Genomic DNA, 21,739 nt, shown 5'->3' on the forward strand with positions numbered 1-21,739 from the left:
AAAAACCGTGCTCGTCCCGATAGGGAACGGGAAACTGAGAGAGGCCAGACCATGGTACCAGGTGACCGACAGATATAAAGTTCTAGGTGTTCAGCTGCAGGCCTGCCCACTCAAAATGGCCGCAGAGAACTGGCGGAACATCCTGAACACCACGAGAGGACTCGTCAGGACACACGCCAACAGAAACCTGACGTTGGATCAGAAAGCACAGCTGATCAACGAAACGATCCTGGCGAAGGCTTGGTACATGGCACAAGTCATGAACGTACCAACAGAAATAGGGAAGTCTATAGGAAGCGCTGTATACTACCTGCTGTGGAGGCGGGAAATTCTCAAAGTGTCGCAAGCCACCAGCACCCTCCCTAGAGAAGAAGGGGGGCTGGGCCTGATAGATGTCACGAGAAAATGCGCGGCACTGTTGCTCCACCGAGCTCTACAAATGGAGGACAGAAGTGTAGACTGTACCACGTCGTCTCTACTGAAAGAACACAGACCCGATTCCGGGGAAGCGCCGGTAGATGTCAGTAGAATACCCTACAAGATGCGCTACTTGAAGCAGATAGTAATGGACAGTAGCTACATCTCATCCACGCTAGCAGTGAAAGAGATGAGAACTGCAGCGAAAATCTATCGTGCACTGAGAGGCAAACAAGGAAGAAGCAGAACAGAGACGAATCTTCCAGACCACGACTGGCCACAAGTCTGGAAGAATCTCTCTGAGAAAGCCATACCCCCGGAAGCTAGAGACACGTGGTACAAAGTCGTACACAACAAGATACCGACGAACGAGCGCCTAGCGCGCATTGCCATGCGCGAGTCGCCGCACTGCGAAGTGTGCAACGAGATCGACACCGCGGAACACCGCTTCACATGTCCGACAAGTCAGGCGATATGGGAGACATGCAGGAAAATGGTGGCGCTCATGAACAGGGCGGATCACCGAACTATAGAAGCCACAGCCCTCACGATCCCGGCTGCAAAAGGTTTCCCACGTCCCAAACGCGTCGCGACCATGTGGACGTTCGCGATGACAGCGCACGCCATAATCGCAAAAAAACAAACGGACGGAGTGCAGTTCCTCACCGATCTCTGGGAGGAACACAAGCGAGCCAAGCGGAAAAACAACTACAGGCAGACGTTCCAGAACTACCTTCAGATAGCGCTGGACGCCGCCTTCAAGGACGCCCTCCGTCCCCACACGCCACGACCGCCTCCGACGTCTCCGCCGCCGCCGCCGCCGCCGCTGCCGCCGCCGCCGCCGCCGCCGCCGCCGGCGCCGCCGCCGCCGCCGCTGCCGCTGCCGCCGCCGTCGCCGCCGACGCTGCCGCCGCCGCCGACGCCGCCGGCGCCGCCGACGCCGCCGACACCGCTGCCGCCACACCACGCCCCCCCCTAGTCCTCCACGCCTCCGTCGTCACCGATGCAGAGACCCTCCAACGCCCCCAAAGTGTTGTGTGTTAAATGTGAGTTCGGTATAAAATTTGTGCAGTGCAACAACAGTGTCCGCAGTGCTACGGCTTCACATATAGGGCATATCCAGGTAGCGTTCTTAAAAATGTGCGAAACATCACTACGCCGAAGATGACTATGTGAGTAGACTAACAAAAGAAACATCTATATTCAATCCATATTTAATCATGTTAAACTTATCTAGAATATAGTTGTCCACTTATAGAATTATTCTTTAATTATGTTTCAAATGTGTTCCGTATCGCCCTCTCTCTCTCTCTCTCTCTCTCTCTCTCTCTCTCTCTCTCTGTCTCTCTATTTCTCTCTCTCTCCCTCTCTCGCTCTCTTCCCCTCAACCACCATCTCGTGGACACCTCGCTATATGTATATAATATTCTTTCATACATATTTGTCATTGTCCTTTGTCTCTTAAATGTAAGCCTTAGCCAATAAGACATCTCTAATAATAGCTACAAGCCACATAATGGCACCAGACCAAAAACTCGACCTAAAGTAAAGAACTTAGAAGTGTTTGAATCAATAACCCATAAAATTTAACAAAAACGCAAACAAAACTGAAAAATGAAATATTCTTGCTCCACTGACTTACAAATCAGTGCAACAGTGTAAATCAACCTGCAAATGCACAAAATATAATGAAACAGACAATTGCAACAAAGTTACATATCAGTAAAGAAAAGAAAAAGACTCGATAACTAACTGAAATTGAAATTGAAAATACCTTGGAATCTCATGACTGTATTTGTTATTTTGTAAATAAAAGTTTATTACGTTTTAAAAAAAAAAAAGGTGCTGTTGGCTCTATCTCATTTTTTCATTTTTACGTCGCTGCACCTGCCAGCCCTCTTTTCATACTAACTTTCAGGTGTTGACAAAGATGCTTCCACAAGCATTTTAAACCACTGTATCAAACGTAAGATACGAAATTGCAGTAATGGACTCAGTTTGAGCAAGAATGCGCGAAAGAAGATTGCTAGAACGCCTCGGAAATAACAACACACTACGAATCGACAGATGAGTTTTGAAATACGTCAGCGCCTACTGCTTTGTAGCAGTGCTAAATTCCACAAAGTAAATAAACAAAAACAAGCAAGCAAGCAAGCAAACAAACAAAAAAATAAGTAAATAAAATCTTCCGTTCTCGTCCGATCACCGAAGTGAAGCAACAACGTTAGGACTCAGTTGGGTGAGCGCCTGGGAACTCTGGCTGTGTTCGTTTTTCGCTTTTTAGTCGCTACTCCTGCCAGCCCTCTTTCCATACCACCTTTCTGTTGTGACAAAGAGACTTCCCTAAGCATTTTAAACGGCCGTAAGAAACGAAACTGCAGCAACTAACTCAGTTTGAAGGAGAATGTGCTAACCAAGTTTGCCAGGAAGTCTTTGAAAACGACAAAACAGTACGAATCGGGCGGTATGCTCCGAAATACGATAGCGCCTATCGTTCTGCAGCGGCGTACAGCTCCAAATTCGATTTGTAATCATAAATTGATTCATTTGTCCTCCCGCAGACGTTTCTCGCGCTTGTGCTGTCAAATGGACCGCGACCCGAGCGGCAGCGAGCGGCAGTCGAGCAAAGTCGGGACAAGTCGGGACGGAAGGGGAGGCAGGCGAGAATGCACCGCGCAAATTACGCAAATATCTGGAAGCGCGGCGCGTGTCAGGCAGGTGAGAAAGCTTCCGTCGGTCCAGCAGGACACCGCGCGCAAGCCCCGCGCCGGATAACAGGAACAAGGTGCGTCGCCAGCCAGTGTCGGAGGCCGCACGCACCAAACGAATGACAGGCGGTGCATCCAGCAGCTGTGTTGTGCGCCTCACCTTGGTTCGGCAGTCGCCTATGAGACGCCGAGGCGAGCGCGCACTCCGCGCCACCTTCGAGGTGGAAAGACATGCTTTGCGTCAAATGTGCCACGGAAAGCGGCGATTGCGTGTGTTGGGAGAAGAGGCGAACGCTTCTTCTGTGGCGCGGCTACAGTATAAGGACGCCAACGGCCATACCATGTTGAAAACACCGGTTCTCGTCCGATCACCGAAGTTAAGCAACATCGGGCCCGGTTAGTACTTGGATGGGTGACCGCCTGGGAACACCGGGACTACAAGCTCGTAGCGAAATGCGTCGCGGAAAATATGAAGCTCGCCCTCAAAAAAGCAATCAGCCCATGGCAGACATGTGCAGTGTTAGGCAGAAACATTTTCGACGCCGTCTGCACGTACAGAGACGTTATAGCCCACGCCGCATCCAACAGAGCGACTGCAGCGATCATCTCTGTAGACTTCCAAAAGGCCTTCGACAGGATCGGTCACCGGTACCTGCTGAAGACCTTGGCAAGACTGGGTTTTGGCTCCGAATTCGCTCAAGTCATCAAAAACATGTTAACAAATGCCACGTCAAGAGTTACTGTAAACGGCTGGACATCTACGCCGATAAAACTGGGGAAATCTGTGAGGCAAGGGTGCCCACTGTCGATGGCACTATTCACAGTAGCCCTCGACCCAGTCCTCAGGAAACTCGCTGCCACCGTCAACGGCTACAAGCTGAACGATATAAACGTGACATGTATGGCATATGCCGATGACTTGAGCATTTTCGTGGACGGTAAAGAGGACATCGACAAAGTCCTCCCAATAATAGAGTCTTTTGGGAAGGCATCTGGGGCCAAAACCAACCCCAAAAAAACCGTGCTCGTCCCGATAGGGAACGGGAAACTGAGAGAGGCCAGACCATGGTACCAGGTGACCGACAGATATAAAGTTCTAGGTGTTCAGCTGCAGGCCTGCCCACTCAAAATGGCCGCAGAGAACTGGCGGAACATCCTGAACACCACGAGAGGACTCGTCAGGACACACGCCAACAGAAACCTGACGTTGGATCAGAAAGCACAGCTGATCAACGAAACGATCCTGGCGAAGGCTTGGTACATGGCACAAGTCATGAACGTACCAACAGAAATAGGGAAGTCTATAGGAAGCGCTGTATACTACCTGCTGTGGAGGCGGGAAATTCTCAAAGTGTCGCAAGCCACCAGCACCCTCCCTAGAGAAGAAGGGGGGCTGGGCCTGATAGATGTCACGAGAAAATGCGCGGCACTGTTGCTCCACCGAGCTCTACAAATGGAGGACAGAAGTGTAGACTGTACCACGTCGTCTCTACTGAAAGAACACAGACCCGATTCCGGGGAAGCGCCGGTAGATGTCAGTAGAATACCCTACAAGATGCGCTACTTGAAGCAGATAGTAATGGACAGTAGCTACATCTCATCCACGCTAGCAGTGAAAGAGATGAGAACTGCAGCGAAAATCTATCGTGCACTGAGAGGCAAACAAGGAAGAAGCAGAACAGAGACGAATCTTCCAGACCACGACTGGCCACAAGTCTGGAAGAATCTCTCTGAGAAAGCCATACCCCCGGAAGCTAGAGACACGTGGTACAAAGTCGTACACAACAAGATACCGACGAACGAGCGCCTAGCGCGCATTGCCATGCGCGAGTCGCCGCACTGCGAAGTGTGCAACGAGATCGACACCGCGGAACACCGCTTCACATGTCCGACAAGTCAGGCGATATGGGAGACATGCAGGAAAATGGTGGCGCTCATGAACAGGGCGGATCACCGAACTATAGAAGCCACAGCCCTCACGATCCCGGCTGCAAAAGGTTTCCCACGTCCCAAACGCGTCGCGACCATGTGGACGTTCGCGATGACAGCGCACGCCATAATCGCAAAAAAACAAACGGACGGAGTGCAGTTCCTCACCGATCTCTGGGAGGAACACAAGCGAGCCAAGCGGAAAAACAACTACAGGCAGACGTTCCAGAACTACCTTCAGATAGCGCTGGACGCCGCCTTCAAGGACGCCCTCCGTCCCCACACGCCACGACCGCCTCCGACGTCTCCGCCGCCGCCGCCGCCGCCGCTGCCGCCGCCGCCGCCGCCGCCGCCGCCGGCGCCGCCGCCGCCGCCGCTGCCGCTGCCGCCGCCGTCGCCGCCGACGCTGCCGCCGCCGCCGACGCCGCCGGCGCCGCCGACGCCGCCGACACCGCTGCCGCCACACCACGCCCCCCCCTAGTCCTCCACGCCTCCGTCGTCACCGATGCAGAGACCCTCCAACGCCCCCAAAGTGTTGTGTGTTAAATGTGAGTTCGGTATAAAATTTGTGCAGTGCAACAACAGTGTCCGCAGTGCTACGGCTTCACATATAGGGCATATCCAGGTAGCGTTCTTAAAAATGTGCGAAACATCACTACGCCGAAGATGACTATGTGAGTAGACTAACAAAAGAAACATCTATATTCAATCCATATTTAATCATGTTAAACTTATCTAGAATATAGTTGTCCACTTATAGAATTATTCTTTAATTATGTTTCAAATGTGTTCCGTATCGCCCTCTCTCTCTCTCTCTCTCTCTCTCTCTCTCTCTCTCTCTGTCTCTCTATTTCTCTCTCTCTCCCTCTCTCGCTCTCTTCCCCTCAACCACCATCTCGTGGACACCTCGCTATATGTATATAATATTCTTTCATACATATTTGTCATTGTCCTTTGTCTCTTAAATGTAAGCCTTAGCCAATAAGACATCTCTAATAATAGCTACAAGCCACATAATGGCACCAGACCAAAAACTCGACCTAAAGTAAAGAACTTAGAAGTGTTTGAATCAATAACCCATAAAATTTAACAAAAACGCAAACAAAACTGAAAAATGAAATATTCTTGCTCCACTGACTTACAAATCAGTGCAACAGTGTAAATCAACCTGCAAATGCACAAAATATAATGAAACAGACAATTGCAACAAAGTTACATATCAGTAAAGAAAAGAAAAAGACTCGATAACTAACTGAAATTGAAATTGAAAATACCTTGGAATCTCATGACTGTATTTGTTATTTTGTAAATAAAAGTTTATTACGTTTTAAAAAAAAAAAAGGTGCTGTTGGCTCTATCTCATTTTTTCATTTTTACGTCGCTGCACCTGCCAGCCCTCTTTTCATACTAACTTTCAGGTGTTGACAAAGATGCTTCCACAAGCATTTTAAACCACTGTATCAAACGTAAGATACGAAATTGCAGTAATGGACTCAGTTTGAGCAAGAATGCGCGAAAGAAGATTGCTAGAACGCCTCGGAAATAACAACACACTACGAATCGACAGATGAGTTTTGAAATACGTCAGCGCCTACTGCTTTGTAGCAGTGCTAAATTCCACAAAGTAAATAAACAAAAACAAGCAAGCAAGCAAGCAAACAAACAAAAAAATAAGTAAATAAAATCTTCCGTTCTCGTCCGATCACCGAAGTGAAGCAACAACGTTAGGACTCAGTTGGGTGAGCGCCTGGGAACTCTGGCTGTGTTCGTTTTTCGCTTTTTAGTCGCTACTCCTGCCAGCCCTCTTTCCATACCACCTTTCTGTTGTGACAAAGAGACTTCCCTAAGCATTTTAAACGGCCGTAAGAAACGAAACTGCAGCAACTAACTCAGTTTGAAGGAGAATGTGCTAACCAAGTTTGCCAGGAAGTCTTTGAAAACGACAAAACAGTACGAATCGGGCGGTATGCTCCGAAATACGATAGCGCCTATCGTTCTGCAGCGGCGTACAGCTCCAAATTCGATTTGTAATCATAAATTGATTCATTTGTCCTCCCGCAGACGTTTCTCGCGCTTGTGCTGTCAAATGGACCGCGACCCGAGCGGCAGCGAGCGGCAGTCGAGCAAAGTCGGGACAAGTCGGGACGGAAGGGGAGGCAGGCGAGAATGCACCGCGCAAATTACGCAAATATCTGGAAGCGCGGCGCGTGTCAGGCAGGTGAGAAAGCTTCCGTCGGTCCAGCAGGACACCGCGCGCAAGCCCCGCGCCGGATAACAGGAACAAGGTGCGTCGCCAGCCAGTGTCGGAGGCCGCACGCACCAAACGAATGACAGGCGGTGCATCCAGCAGCTGTGTTGTGCGCCTCACCTTGGTTCGGCAGTCGCCTATGAGACGCCGAGGCGAGCGCGCACTCCGCGCCACCTTCGAGGTGGAAAGACATGCTTTGCGTCAAATGTGCCACGGAAAGCGGCGATTGCGTGTGTTGGGAGAAGAGGCGAACGCTTCTTCTGTGGCGCGGCTACAGTATAAGGACGCCAACGGCCATACCATGTTGAAAACACCGGTTCTCGTCCGATCACCGAAGTTAAGCAACATCGGGCCCGGTTAGTACTTGGATGGGTGACCGCCTGGGAACACCGGGACTACAAGCTCGTAGCGAAATGCGTCGCGGAAAATATGAAGCTCGCCCTCAAAAAAGCAATCAGCCCATGGCAGACATGTGCAGTGTTAGGCAGAAACATTTTCGACGCCGTCTGCACGTACAGAGACGTTATAGCCCACGCCGCATCCAACAGAGCGACTGCAGCGATCATCTCTGTAGACTTCCAAAAGGCCTTCGACAGGATCGGTCACCGGTACCTGCTGAAGACCTTGGCAAGACTGGGTTTTGGCTCCGAATTCGCTCAAGTCATCAAAAACATGTTAACAAATGCCACGTCAAGAGTTACTGTAAACGGCTGGACATCTACGCCGATAAAACTGGGGAAATCTGTGAGGCAAGGGTGCCCACTGTCGATGGCACTATTCACAGTAGCCCTCGACCCAGTCCTCAGGAAACTCGCTGCCACCGTCAACGGCTACAAGCTGAACGATATAAACGTGACATGTATGGCATATGCCGATGACTTGAGCATTTTCGTGGACGGTAAAGAGGACATCGACAAAGTCCTCCCAATAATAGAGTCTTTTGGGAAGGCATCTGGGGCCAAAACCAACCCCAAAAAAACCGTGCTCGTCCCGATAGGGAACGGGAAACTGAGAGAGGCCAGACCATGGTACCAGGTGACCGACAGATATAAAGTTCTAGGTGTTCAGCTGCAGGCCTGCCCACTCAAAATGGCCGCAGAGAACTGGCGGAACATCCTGAACACCACGAGAGGACTCGTCAGGACACACGCCAACAGAAACCTGACGTTGGATCAGAAAGCACAGCTGATCAACGAAACGATCCTGGCGAAGGCTTGGTACATGGCACAAGTCATGAACGTACCAACAGAAATAGGGAAGTCTATAGGAAGCGCTGTATACTACCTGCTGTGGAGGCGGGAAATTCTCAAAGTGTCGCAAGCCACCAGCACCCTCCCTAGAGAAGAAGGGGGGCTGGGCCTGATAGATGTCACGAGAAAATGCGCGGCACTGTTGCTCCACCGAGCTCTACAAATGGAGGACAGAAGTGTAGACTGTACCACGTCGTCTCTACTGAAAGAACACAGACCCGATTCCGGGGAAGCGCCGGTAGATGTCAGTAGAATACCCTACAAGATGCGCTACTTGAAGCAGATAGTAATGGACAGTAGCTACATCTCATCCACGCTAGCAGTGAAAGAGATGAGAACTGCAGCGAAAATCTATCGTGCACTGAGAGGCAAACAAGGAAGAAGCAGAACAGAGACGAATCTTCCAGACCACGACTGGCCACAAGTCTGGAAGAATCTCTCTGAGAAAGCCATACCCCCGGAAGCTAGAGACACGTGGTACAAAGTCGTACACAACAAGATACCGACGAACGAGCGCCTAGCGCGCATTGCCATGCGCGAGTCGCCGCACTGCGAAGTGTGCAACGAGATCGACACCGCGGAACACCGCTTCACATGTCCGACAAGTCAGGCGATATGGGAGACATGCAGGAAAATGGTGGCGCTCATGAACAGGGCGGATCACCGAACTATAGAAGCCACAGCCCTCACGATCCCGGCTGCAAAAGGTTTCCCACGTCCCAAACGCGTCGCGACCATGTGGACGTTCGCGATGACAGCGCACGCCATAATCGCAAAAAAACAAACGGACGGAGTGCAGTTCCTCACCGATCTCTGGGAGGAACACAAGCGAGCCAAGCGGAAAAACAACTACAGGCAGACGTTCCAGAACTACCTTCAGATAGCGCTGGACGCCGCCTTCAAGGACGCCCTCCGTCCCCACACGCCACGACCGCCTCCGACGTCTCCGCCGCCGCCGCCGCCGCCGCTGCCGCCGCCGCCGCCGCCGCCGCCGCCGGCGCCGCCGCCGCCGCCGCTGCCGCTGCCGCCGCCGTCGCCGCCGACGCTGCCGCCGCCGCCGACGCCGCCGGCGCCGCCGACGCCGCCGACACCGCTGCCGCCACACCACGCCCCCCCCTAGTCCTCCACGCCTCCGTCGTCACCGATGCAGAGACCCTCCAACGCCCCCAAAGTGTTGTGTGTTAAATGTGAGTTCGGTATAAAATTTGTGCAGTGCAACAACAGTGTCCGCAGTGCTACGGCTTCACATATAGGGCATATCCAGGTAGCGTTCTTAAAAATGTGCGAAACATCACTACGCCGAAGATGACTATGTGAGTAGACTAACAAAAGAAACATCTATATTCAATCCATATTTAATCATGTTAAACTTATCTAGAATATAGTTGTCCACTTATAGAATTATTCTTTAATTATGTTTCAAATGTGTTCCGTATCGCCCTCTCTCTCTCTCTCTCTCTCTCTCTCTCTCTCTCTCTCTCTGTCTCTCTATTTCTCTCTCTCTCCCTCTCTCGCTCTCTTCCCCTCAACCACCATCTCGTGGACACCTCGCTATATGTATATAATATTCTTTCATACATATTTGTCATTGTCCTTTGTCTCTTAAATGTAAGCCTTAGCCAATAAGACATCTCTAATAATAGCTACAAGCCACATAATGGCACCAGACCAAAAACTCGACCTAAAGTAAAGAACTTAGAAGTGTTTGAATCAATAACCCATAAAATTTAACAAAAACGCAAACAAAACTGAAAAATGAAATATTCTTGCTCCACTGACTTACAAATCAGTGCAACAGTGTAAATCAACCTGCAAATGCACAAAATATAATGAAACAGACAATTGCAACAAAGTTACATATCAGTAAAGAAAAGAAAAAGACTCGATAACTAACTGAAATTGAAATTGAAAATACCTTGGAATCTCATGACTGTATTTGTTATTTTGTAAATAAAAGTTTATTACGTTTTAAAAAAAAAAAAGGTGCTGTTGGCTCTATCTCATTTTTTCATTTTTACGTCGCTGCACCTGCCAGCCCTCTTTTCATACTAACTTTCAGGTGTTGACAAAGATGCTTCCACAAGCATTTTAAACCACTGTATCAAACGTAAGATACGAAATTGCAGTAATGGACTCAGTTTGAGCAAGAATGCGCGAAAGAAGATTGCTAGAACGCCTCGGAAATAACAACACACTACGAATCGACAGATGAGTTTTGAAATACGTCAGCGCCTACTGCTTTGTAGCAGTGCTAAATTCCACAAAGTAAATAAACAAAAACAAGCAAGCAAGCAAGCAAACAAACAAAAAAATAAGTAAATAAAATCTTCCGTTCTCGTCCGATCACCGAAGTGAAGCAACAACGTTAGGACTCAGTTGGGTGAGCGCCTGGGAACTCTGGCTGTGTTCGTTTTTCGCTTTTTAGTCGCTACTCCTGCCAGCCCTCTTTCCATACCACCTTTCTGTTGTGACAAAGAGACTTCCCTAAGCATTTTAAACGGCCGTAAGAAACGAAACTGCAGCAACTAACTCAGTTTGAAGGAGAATGTGCTAACCAAGTTTGCCAGGAAGTCTTTGAAAACGACAAAACAGTACGAATCGGGCGGTATGCTCCGAAATACGATAGCGCCTATCGTTCTGCAGCGGCGTACAGCTCCAAATTCGATTTGTAATCATAAATTGATTCATTTGTCCTCCCGCAGACGTTTCTCGCGCTTGTGCTGTCAAATGGACCGCGACCCGAGCGGCAGCGAGCGGCAGTCGAGCAAAGTCGGGACAAGTCGGGACGGAAGGGGAGGCAGGCGAGAATGCACCGCGCAAATTACGCAAATATCTGGAAGCGCGGCGCGTGTCAGGCAGGTGAGAAAGCTTCCGTCGGTCCAGCAGGACACCGCGCGCAAGCCCCGCGCCGGATAACAGGAACAAGGTGCGTCGCCAGCCAGTGTCGGAGGCCGCACGCACCAAACGAATGACAGGCGGTGCATCCAGCAGCTGTGTTGTGCGCCTCACCTTGGTTCGGCAGTCGCCTATGAGACGCCGAGGCGAGCGCGCACTCCGCGCCACCTTCGAGGTGGAAAGACATGCTTTGCGTCAAATGTGCCACGGAAAGCGGCGATTGCGTGTGTTGGGAGAAGAGGCGAACGCTTCTTCTGTGGCGCGGCTACAGTATAAGGACGCCAACGGCCATACCATGTTGAAAACACCGGTTCTCGTCCGATCACCGAAGTTAAGCAACATCGGGCCCGGTTAGTACTTGGATGGGTGACCGCCTGGGAACACCGGGACTACAAGCTCGTAGCGAAATGCGTCGCGGAAAATATGAAGCTCGCCCTCAAAAAAGCAATCAGCCCATGGCAGACATGTGCAGTGTTAGGCAGAAACATTTTCGACGCCGTCTGCACGTACAGAGACGTTATAGCCCACGCCGCATCCAACAGAGCGACTGCAGCGATCATCTCTGTAGACTTCCAAAAGGCCTTCGACAGGATCGGTCACCGGTACCTGCTGAAGACCTTGGCAAGACTGGGTTTTGGCTCCGAATTCGCTCAAGTCATCAAAAACATGTTAACAAATGCCACGTCAAGAGTTACTGTAAACGGCTGGACATCTACGCCGATAAAACTGGGGAAATCTGTGAGGCAAGGGTGCCCACTGTCGATGGCACTATTCACAGTAGCCCTCGACCCAGTCCTCAGGAAACTCGCTGCCACCGTCAACGGCTACAAGCTGAACGATATAAACGTGACATGTATGGCATATGCCGATGACTTGAGCATTTTCGTGGACGGTAAAGAGGACATCGACAAAGTCCTCCCAATAATAGAGTCTTTTGGGAAGGCATCTGGGGCCAAAACCAACCCCAAAAAAACCGTGCTCGTCCCGATAGGGAACGGGAAACTGAGAGAGGCCAGACCATGGTACCAGGTGACCGACAGATATAAAGTTCTAGGTGTTCAGCTGCAGGCCTGCCCACTCAAAATGGCCGCAGAGAACTGGCGGAACATCCTGAACACCACGAGAGGACTCGTCAGGACACACGCCAACAGAAACCTGACGTTGGATCAGAAAGCACAGCTGATCAACGAAACGATCCTGGCGAAGGCTTGGTACATGGCACAAGTCATGAACGTACCAACAGAAATAGGGAAGTCTATAGGAAGCGCTGTATACTACCTGCTGTGGAGGCGGGAAATTCTCAAAGTGTCGCAAGCCACCAGCACCCTCCCTAGAGAAGAAGGGGGGCTGGGCCTGATAGATGTCACGAGAAAATGCGCGGCACTGTTGCTCCACCGAGCTCTACAAATGGAGGACAGAAGTGTAGACTGTACCACGTCGTCTCTACTGAAAGAACACAGACCCGATTCCGGGGAAGCGCCGGTAGATGTCAGTAGAATACCCTACAAGATGCGCTACTTGAAGCAGATAGTAATGGACAGTAGCTACATCTCATCCACGCTAGCAGTGAAAGAGATGAGAACTGCAGCGAAAATCTATCGTGCACTGAGAGGCAAACAAGGAAGAAGCAGAACAGAGACGAATCTTCCAGACCACGACTGGCCACAAGTCTGGAAGAATCTCTCTGAGAAAGCCATACCCCCGGAAGCTAGAGACACGTGGTACAAAGTCGTACACAACAAGATACCGACGAACGAGCGCCTAGCGCGCATTGCCATGCGCGAGTCGCCGCACTGCGAAGTGTGCAACGAGATCGACACCGCGGAACACCGCTTCACATGTCCGACAAGTCAGGCGATATGGGAGACATGCAGGAAAATGGTGGCGCTCATGAACAGGGCGGATCACCGAACTATAGAAGCCACAGCCCTCACGATCCCGGCTGCAAAAGGTTTCCCACGTCCCAAACGCGTCGCGACCATGTGGACGTTCGCGATGACAGCGCACGCCATAATCGCAAAAAAACAAACGGACGGAGTGCAGTTCCTCACCGATCTCTGGGAGGAACACAAGCGAGCCAAGCGGAAAAACAACTACAGGCAGACGTTCCAGAACTACCTTCAGATAGCGCTGGACGCCGCCTTCAAGGACGCCCTCCGTCCCCACAAGCCACGACCGCCTCCGACGTCTCCGCCGCCGCCGCCGCCGCCGCTGCCGCCGCCGCCGCCGCCGCCGCCGCCGGCGCCGCCGCCGCCGCCGCTGCCGCTGCCGCCGCCGTCGCCGCCGACGCTGCCGCCGCCGCCGACGCCGCCGGCGCCGCCGACGCCGCCGACACCGCTGCCGCCACACCACGCCCCCCCCTAGTCCTCCACGCCTCCGTCGTCACCGATGCAGAGACCCTCCAACGCCCCCAAAGTGTTGTGTGTTAAATGTGAGTTCGGTATAAAATTTGTGCAGTGCAACAACAGTGTCCGCAGTGCTACGGCTTCACATATAGGGCATATCCAGGTAGCGTTCTTAAAAATGTGCGAAACATCACTACGCCGAAGATGACTATGTGAGTAGACTAACAAAAGAAACATCTATATTCAATCCATATTTAATCATGTTAAACTTATCTAGAATATAGTTGTCCACTTATAGAATTATTCTTTAATTATGTTTCAAATGTGTTCCGTATCGCCCTCTCTCTCTCTCTCTCTCTCTCTCTCTCTCTCTCTCTCTCTGTCTCTCTATTTCTCTCTCTCTCCCTCTCTCGCTCTCTTCCCCTCAACCACCATCTCGTGGACACCTCGCTATATGTATATAATATTCTTTCATACATATTTGTCATTGTCCTTTGTCTCTTAAATGTAAGCCTTAGCCAATAAGACATCTCTAATAATAGCTACAAGCCACATAATGGCACCAGACCAAAAACTCGACCTAAAGTAAAGAACTTAGAAGTGTTTGAATCAATAACCCATAAAATTTAACAAAAACGCAAACAAAACTGAAAAATGAAATATTCTTGCTCCACTGACTTACAAATCAGTGCAACAGTGTAAATCAACCTGCAAATGCACAAAATATAATGAAACAGACAATTGCAACAAAGTTACATATCAGTAAAGAAAAGAAAAAGACTCGATAACTAACTGAAATTGAAATTGAAAATACCTTGGAATCTCATGACTGTATTTGTTATTTTGTAAATAAAAGTTTATTACGTTTTAAAAAAAAAAAAGGTGCTGTTGGCTCTATCTCATTTTTTCATTTTTACGTCGCTGCACCTGCCAGCCCTCTTTTCATACTAACTTTCAGGTGTTGACAAAGATGCTTCCACAAGCATTTTAAACCACTGTATCAAACGTAAGATACGAAATTGCAGTAATGGACTCAGTTTGAGCAAGAATGCGCGAAAGAAGATTGCTAGAACGCCTCGGAAATAACAACACACTACGAATCGACAGATGAGTTTTGAAATACGTCAGCGCCTACTGCTTTGTAGCAGTGCTAAATTCCACAAAGTAAATAAACAAAAACAAGCAAGCAAGCAAGCAAACAAACAAAAAAATAAGTAAATAAAATCTTCCGTTCTCGTCCGATCACCGAAGTGAAGCAACAACGTTAGGACTCAGTTGGGTGAGCGCCTGGGAACTCTGGCTGTGTTCGTTTTTCGCTTTTTAGTCGCTACTCCTGCCAGCCCTCTTTCCATACCACCTTTCTGTTGTGACAAAGAGACTTCCCTAAGCATTTTAAACGGCCGTAAGAAACGAAACTGCAGCAACTAACTCAGTTTGAAGGAGAATGTGCTAACCAAGTTTGCCAGGAAGTCTTTGAAAACGACAAAACAGTACGAATCGGGCGGTATGCTCCGAAATACGATAGCGCCTATCGTTCTGCAGCGGCGTACAGCTCCAAATTCGATTTGTAATCATAAATTGATTCATTTGTCCTCCCGCAGACGTTTCTCGCGCTTGTGCTGTCAAATGGACCGCGACCCGAGCGGCAGCGAGCGGCAGTCGAGCAAAGTCGGGACAAGTCGGGACGGAAGGGGAGGCAGGCGAGAATGCACCGCGCAAATTACGCAAATATCTGGAAGCGCGGCGCGTGTCAGGCAGGTGAGAAAGCTTCCGTCGGTCCAGCAGGACACCGCGCGCAAGCCCCGCGCCGGATAACAGGAACAAGGTGCGTCGCCAGCCAGTGTCGGAGGCCGCACGCACCAAACGAATGACAGGCGGTGCATCCAGCAGCTGTGTTGTGCGCCTCACCTTGGTTCGGCAGTCGCCTATGAGACGCCGAGGCGAGCGCGCACTCCGCGCCACCTTCGAGGTGGAAAGACATGCTTTGCGTCAAATGTGCCACGGAAAGCGGCGATTGCGTGTGTTGGGAGAAGAGGCGAACGCTTCTTCTGTGGCGCGGCTACAGTATAAGGACGCCAACGGCCATACCATGTTGAAAACACCGGTTCTCGTCCGATCACCGAAGTTAAGCAACATCGGGCCCGGTTAGTACTTGGATGGGTGACCGCCTGGGAACACCGGGACTACAAGCTCGTAGCGAAATGCGTCGCGGAAAATATGAAGCTCGCCCTCAAAAAAGCAATCAGCCCATGGCAGACATGTGCAGTGTTAGGCAGAAACATTTTCGACGCCGTCTGCACGTACAGAGACGTTATAGCCCACGCCGCATCCAACAGAGCGACTGCAGCGATCATCTCTGTAGACTTCCAAAAGGCCTTCGACAGGATCGGTCACCGGTACCTGCTGAAGACCTTGGCAAGACTGGGTTTTGGCTCCGAATTCGCTCAAGTCATCAAAAACATGTTAACAAATGCCACGTCAAGAGTTACTGTAAACGGCTGGACATCTACGCCGATAAAACTGGGGAAATCTGTGAGGCAAGGGTGCCCACTGTCGATGGCACTATTCACAGTAGCCCTCGACCCAGTCCTCAGGAAACTCGCTGCCACCGTCAACGGCTACAAGCTGAACGATATAAACGTGACATGTATGGCATATGCCGATGACTTGAGCATTTTCGTGGACGGTAAAGAGGACATCGACAAAGTCCTCCCAATAATAGAGTCTTTTGGGAAGGCATCTGGGGCCAAAACCAACCCCAAAAAAACCGTGCTCGTCCCGATAGGGAACGGGAAACTGAGAGAGGCCAGACCATGGTACCAGGTGACCGACAGATATAAAGTTCTAGGTGTTCAGCTGCAGGCCTGCCCACTCAAAATGGCCGCAGAGAACTGGCGGAACATCCTGAACACCACGAGAGGACTCGTCAGGACACACGCCAACAGAAACCTGACGTTGGATCAGAAAGCACAGCTGATCAACGAAACGATCCTGGCGAAGGCTTGGTACATGGCACAAGTCATGAACGTACCAACAGAAATAGGGAAGTCTATAGGAAGCGCTGTATACTACCTGCTGTGGAGGCGGGAAATTCTCAAAGTGTCGCAAGCCACCAGCACCCTCCCTAGAGAAGAAGGGGGGCTGGGCCTGATAGATGTCACGAGAAAATGCGCGGCACTGTTGCTCCACCGAGCTCTACAAATGGAGGACAGAAGTGTAGACTGTACCACGTCGTCTCTACTGAAAGAACACAGACCCGATTCCGGGGAAGCGCCGGTAGATGTCAGTAGAATACCCTACAAGATGCGCTACTTGAAGCAGATAGTAATGGACAGTAGCTACATCTCATCCACGCTAGCAGTGAAAGAGATGAGAACTGCAGCGAAAATCTATCGTGCACTGAGAGGCAAACAAGGAAGAAGCAGAACAGAGACGAATCTTCCAGACCACGACTGGCCACAAGTCTGGAAGAATCTCTCTGAGAAAGCCATACCCCCGGAAGCTAGAGACACGTGGTACAAAGTCGTACACAACAAGATACCGACGAACGAGCGCCTAGCGCGCATTGCCATGCGCGAGTCGCCGCACTGCGAAGTGTGCAACGAGATCGACACCGCGGAACACCGCTTCACATGTCCGACAAGTCAGGCGATATGGGAGACATGCAGGAAAATGGTGGCGCTCATGAACAGGGCGGATCACCGAACTATAGAAGCCACAGCCCTCACGATCCCGGCTGCAAAAGGTTTCCCACGTCCCAAACGCGTCGCGACCATGTGGACGTTCGCGATGACAGCGCACGCCATAATCGCAAAAAAACAAACGGACGGAGTGCAGTTCCTCACCGATCTCTGGGAGGAACACAAGCGAGCCAAGCGGAAAAACAACTACAGGCAGACGTTCCAGAACTACCTTCAGATAGCGCTGGACGCCGCCTTCAAGGACGCCCTCCGTCCCCACACGCCACGACCGCCTCCGACGTCTCCGCCGCCGCCGCCGCCGCCGCTGCCGCCGCCGCCGCCGCCGCCGCCGCCGGTGCCGCCGCCGCCGCCGCTGCCGCTGCCGCCGCCGTCGCCGCCGACGCTGCCGCCGCCGCCGACGCCGCCGGCGCCGCCGACGCCGCCGACACCGCTGCCGCCACACCACGCCCCCCCCTAGTCCTCCACGCCTCCGTCGTCACCGATGCAGAGACCCTCCAACGCCCCCAAAGTGTTGTGTGTTAAATGTGAGTTCGGTATAAAATTTGTGCAGTGCAACAACAGTGTCCGCAGTGCTACGGCTTCACATATAGGGCATATCCAGGTAGCGTTCTTAAAAATGTGCGAAACATCACTACGCCGAAGATGACTATGTGAGTAGACTAACAAAAGAAACATCTATATTCAATCCATATTTAATCATGTTAAACTTATCTAGAATATAGTTGTCCACTTATAGAATTATTCTTTAATTATGTTTCAAATGTGTTCCGTATCGCCCTCTCTCTCTCTCTCTCTCTCTCTCTCTCTCTCTCTCTCTGTCTCTCTATTTCTCTCTCTCTCCCTCTCTCGCTCTCTTCCCCTCAACCACCATCTCGTGGACACCTCGCTATATGTATATAATATTCTTTCATACATATTTGTCATTGTCCTTTGTCTCTTAAATGTAAGCCTTAGCCAATAAGACATCTCTAATAATAGCTACAAGCCACATAATGGCACCAGACCAAAAACTCGACCTAAAGTAAAGAACTTAGAAGTGTTTGAATCAATAACCCATAAAATTTAACAAAAACGCAAACAAAACTGAAAAATGAAATATTCTTGCTCCACTGACTTACAAATCAGTGCAACAGTGTAAATCAACCTGCAAATGCACAAAATATAATGAAACAGACAATTGCAACAAAGTTACATATCAGTAAAGAAAAGAAAAAGACTCGATAACTAACTGAAATTGAAATTGAAAATACCTTGGAATCTCATGACTGTATTTGTTATTTTGTAAATAAAAGTTTATTACGTTTTAAAAAAAAAAAAGGTGCTGTTGGCTCTATCTCATTTTTTCATTTTTACGTCGCTGCACCTGCCAGCCCTCTTTTCATACTAACTTTCAGGTGTTGACAAAGATGCTTCCACAAGCATTTTAAACCACTGTATCAAACGTAAGATACGAAATTGCAGTAATGGACTCAGTTTGAGCAAGAATGCGCGAAAGAAGATTGCTAGAACGCCTCGGAAATAACAACACACTACGAATCGACAGATGAGTTTTGAAATACGTCAGCGCCTACTGCTTTGTAGCAGTGCTAAATTCCACAAAGTAAATAAACAAAAACAAGCAAGCAAGCAAGCAAACAAACAAAAAAATAAGTAAATAAAATCTTCCGTTCTCGTCCGATCACCGAAGTGAAGCAACAACGTTAGGACTCAGTTGGGTGAGCGCCTGGGAACTCTGGCTGTGTTCGTTTTTCGCTTTTTAGTCGCTACTCCTGCCAGCCCTCTTTCCATACCACCTTTCTGTTGTGACAAAGAGACTTCCCTAAGCATTTTAAACGGCCGTAAGAAACGAAACTGCAGCAACTAACTCAGTTTGAAGGAGAATGTGCTAACCAAGTTTGCCAGGAAGTCTTTGAAAACGACAAAACAGTACGAATCGGGCGGTATGCTCCGAAATACGATAGCGCCTATCGTTCTGCAGCGGCGTACAGCTCCAAATTCGATTTGTAATCATAAATTGATTCATTTGTCCTCCCGCAGACGTTTCTCGCGCTTGTGCTGTCAAATGGACCGCGACCCGAGCGGCAGCGAGCGGCAGTCGAGCAAAGTCGGGACAAGTCGGGACGGAAGGGGAGGCAGGCGAGAATGCACCGCGCAAATTACGCAAATATCTGGAAGCGCGGCGCGTGTCAGGCAGGTGAGAAAGCTTCCGTCGGTCCAGCAGGACACCGCGCGCAAGCCCCGCGCCGGATAACAGGAACAAGGTGCGTCGCCAGCCAGTGTCGGAGGCCGCACGCACCAAACGAATGACAGGCGGTGCATCCAGCAGCTGTGTTGTGCGCCTCACCTTGGTTCGGCAGTCGCCTATGAGACGCCGAGGCGAGCGCGCACTCCGCGCCACCTTCGAGGTGGAAAGACATGCTTTGCGTCAAATGTGCCACGGAAAGCGGCGATTGCGTGTGTTGGGAGAAGAGGCGAACGCTTCTTCTGTGGCGCGGCTACAGTATAAGGACGCCAACGGCCATACCATGTTGAAAACACCGGTTCTCGTCCGATCACCGAAGTTAAGCAACATCGGGCCCGGTTAGTACTTGGATGGGTGACCGCCTGGGAACACCGGGACTACAAGCTCGTAGCGAAATGCGTCGCGGAAAATATGAAGCTCGCCCTCAAAAAAGCAATCAGCCCATGGCAGACATGTGCAGTGTTAGGCAGAAACATTTTCGACGCCGTCTGCACGTACAGAGACGTTATAGCCCACGCCGCATCCAACAGAGCGACTGCAGCGATCATCTCTGTAGACTTCCAAAAGGCCTTCGACAGGATCGGTCACCGGTACCTGCTGAAGACCTTGGCAAGACTGGGTTTTGGCTCCGAATTCGCTCAAGTCATCAAAAACATGTTAACAAATGCCACGTCAAGAGTTACTGTAAACGGCTGGACATCTACGCCGATAAAACTGGGGAAATCTGTGAGGCAAGGGTGCCCACTGTCGATGGCACTATTCACAGTAGCCCTCGACCCAGTCCTCAGGAAACTCGCTGCCACCGTCAACGGCTACAAGCTGAACGATATAAACGTGACATGTATGGCATATGCCGATGACTTGAGCATTTTCGTGGACGGTAAAGAGGACATCGACAAAGTCCTCCCAATAATAGAGTCTTTTGGGAAGGCATCTGGGGCCAAAACCAACCCCAAAAAAACCGTGCTCGTCCCGATAGGGAACGGGAAACTGAGAGAGGCCAGACCATGGTACCAGGTGACCGACAGATATAAAGTTCTAGGTGTTCAGCTGCAGGCCTGCCCACTCAAAATGGCCGCAGAGAACTGGCGGAACATCCTGAACACCACGAGAGGACTCGTCAGGACACACGCCAACAGAAACCTGACGTTGGATCAGAAAGCACAGCTGATCAACGAAACGATCCTGGCGAAGGCTTGGTACATGGCACAAGTCATGAACGTACCAACAGAAATAGGGAAGTCTATAGGAAGCGCTGTATACTACCTGCTGTGGAGGCGGGAAATTCTCAAAGTGTCGCAAGCCACCAGCACCCTCCCTAGAGAAGAAGGGGGGCTGGGCCTGATAGATGTCACGAGAAAATGCGCGGCACTGTTGCTCCACCGAGCTCTACAAATGGAGGACAGAAGTGTAGACTGTACCACGTCGTCTCTACTGAAAGAACACAGACCCGATTCCGGGGAAGCGCCGGTAGATGTCAGTAGAATACCCTACAAGATGCGCTACTTGAAGCAGATAGTAATGGACAGTAGCTACATCTCATCCACGCTAGCAGTGAAAGAGATGAGAACTGCAGCGAAAATCTATCGTGCACTGAGAGGCAAACAAGGAAGAAGCAGAACAGAGACGAATCTTCCAGACCACGACTGGCCACAAGTCTGGAAGAATCTCTCTGAGAAAGCCATACCCCCGGAAGCTAGAGACACGTGGTACAAAGTCGTACACAACAAGATACCGACGAACGAGCGCCTAGCGCGCATTGCCATGCGCGAGTCGCCGCACTGCGAAGTGTGCAACGAGATCGACACCGCGGAACACCGCTTCACATGTCCGACAAGTCAGGCGATATGGGAGACATGCAGGAAAATGGTGGCGCTCATGAACAGGGCGGATCACCGAACTATAGAAGCCACAGCCCTCACGATCCCGGCTGCAAAAGGTTTCCCACGTCCCAAACGCGTCGCGACCATGTGGACGTTCGCGATGACAGCGCACGCCATAATC

The 21,739-nt window shown here is 50.5% G+C and overlaps 5 pseudogenes; all 5 read left to right on the plus strand.

Moving 5' to 3' along the window:
- The first annotated feature begins 3,451 nt into the window (after nucleotides 1–3,451).
- LOC124580602 lies at nucleotides 3,452–3,569 on the plus strand (annotated as a pseudogene).
- Nucleotides 3,570–7,588: 4,019 nt separating this feature from the next.
- On the plus strand, nucleotides 7,589–7,706 carry LOC124580614 (annotated as a pseudogene).
- Nucleotides 7,707–11,727: 4,021 nt separating this feature from the next.
- On the plus strand, nucleotides 11,728–11,845 carry LOC124580626 (annotated as a pseudogene).
- A 4,021-nt stretch (nucleotides 11,846–15,866) lies between these two features.
- On the plus strand, nucleotides 15,867–15,984 carry LOC124580638 (annotated as a pseudogene).
- A 4,019-nt stretch (nucleotides 15,985–20,003) lies between these two features.
- Nucleotides 20,004–20,121, plus strand: LOC124580645 (annotated as a pseudogene).
- Nucleotides 20,122–21,739: the final 1,618 nt, after the last annotated feature.

The sequence above is a fragment of the Schistocerca americana genome, unplaced genomic scaffold (assembly GCF_021461395.2).
Source record: "Schistocerca americana isolate TAMUIC-IGC-003095 unplaced genomic scaffold, iqSchAmer2.1 HiC_scaffold_338, whole genome shotgun sequence".
NCBI lineage: Eukaryota > Metazoa > Arthropoda > Insecta > Orthoptera > Acrididae > Schistocerca > Schistocerca americana.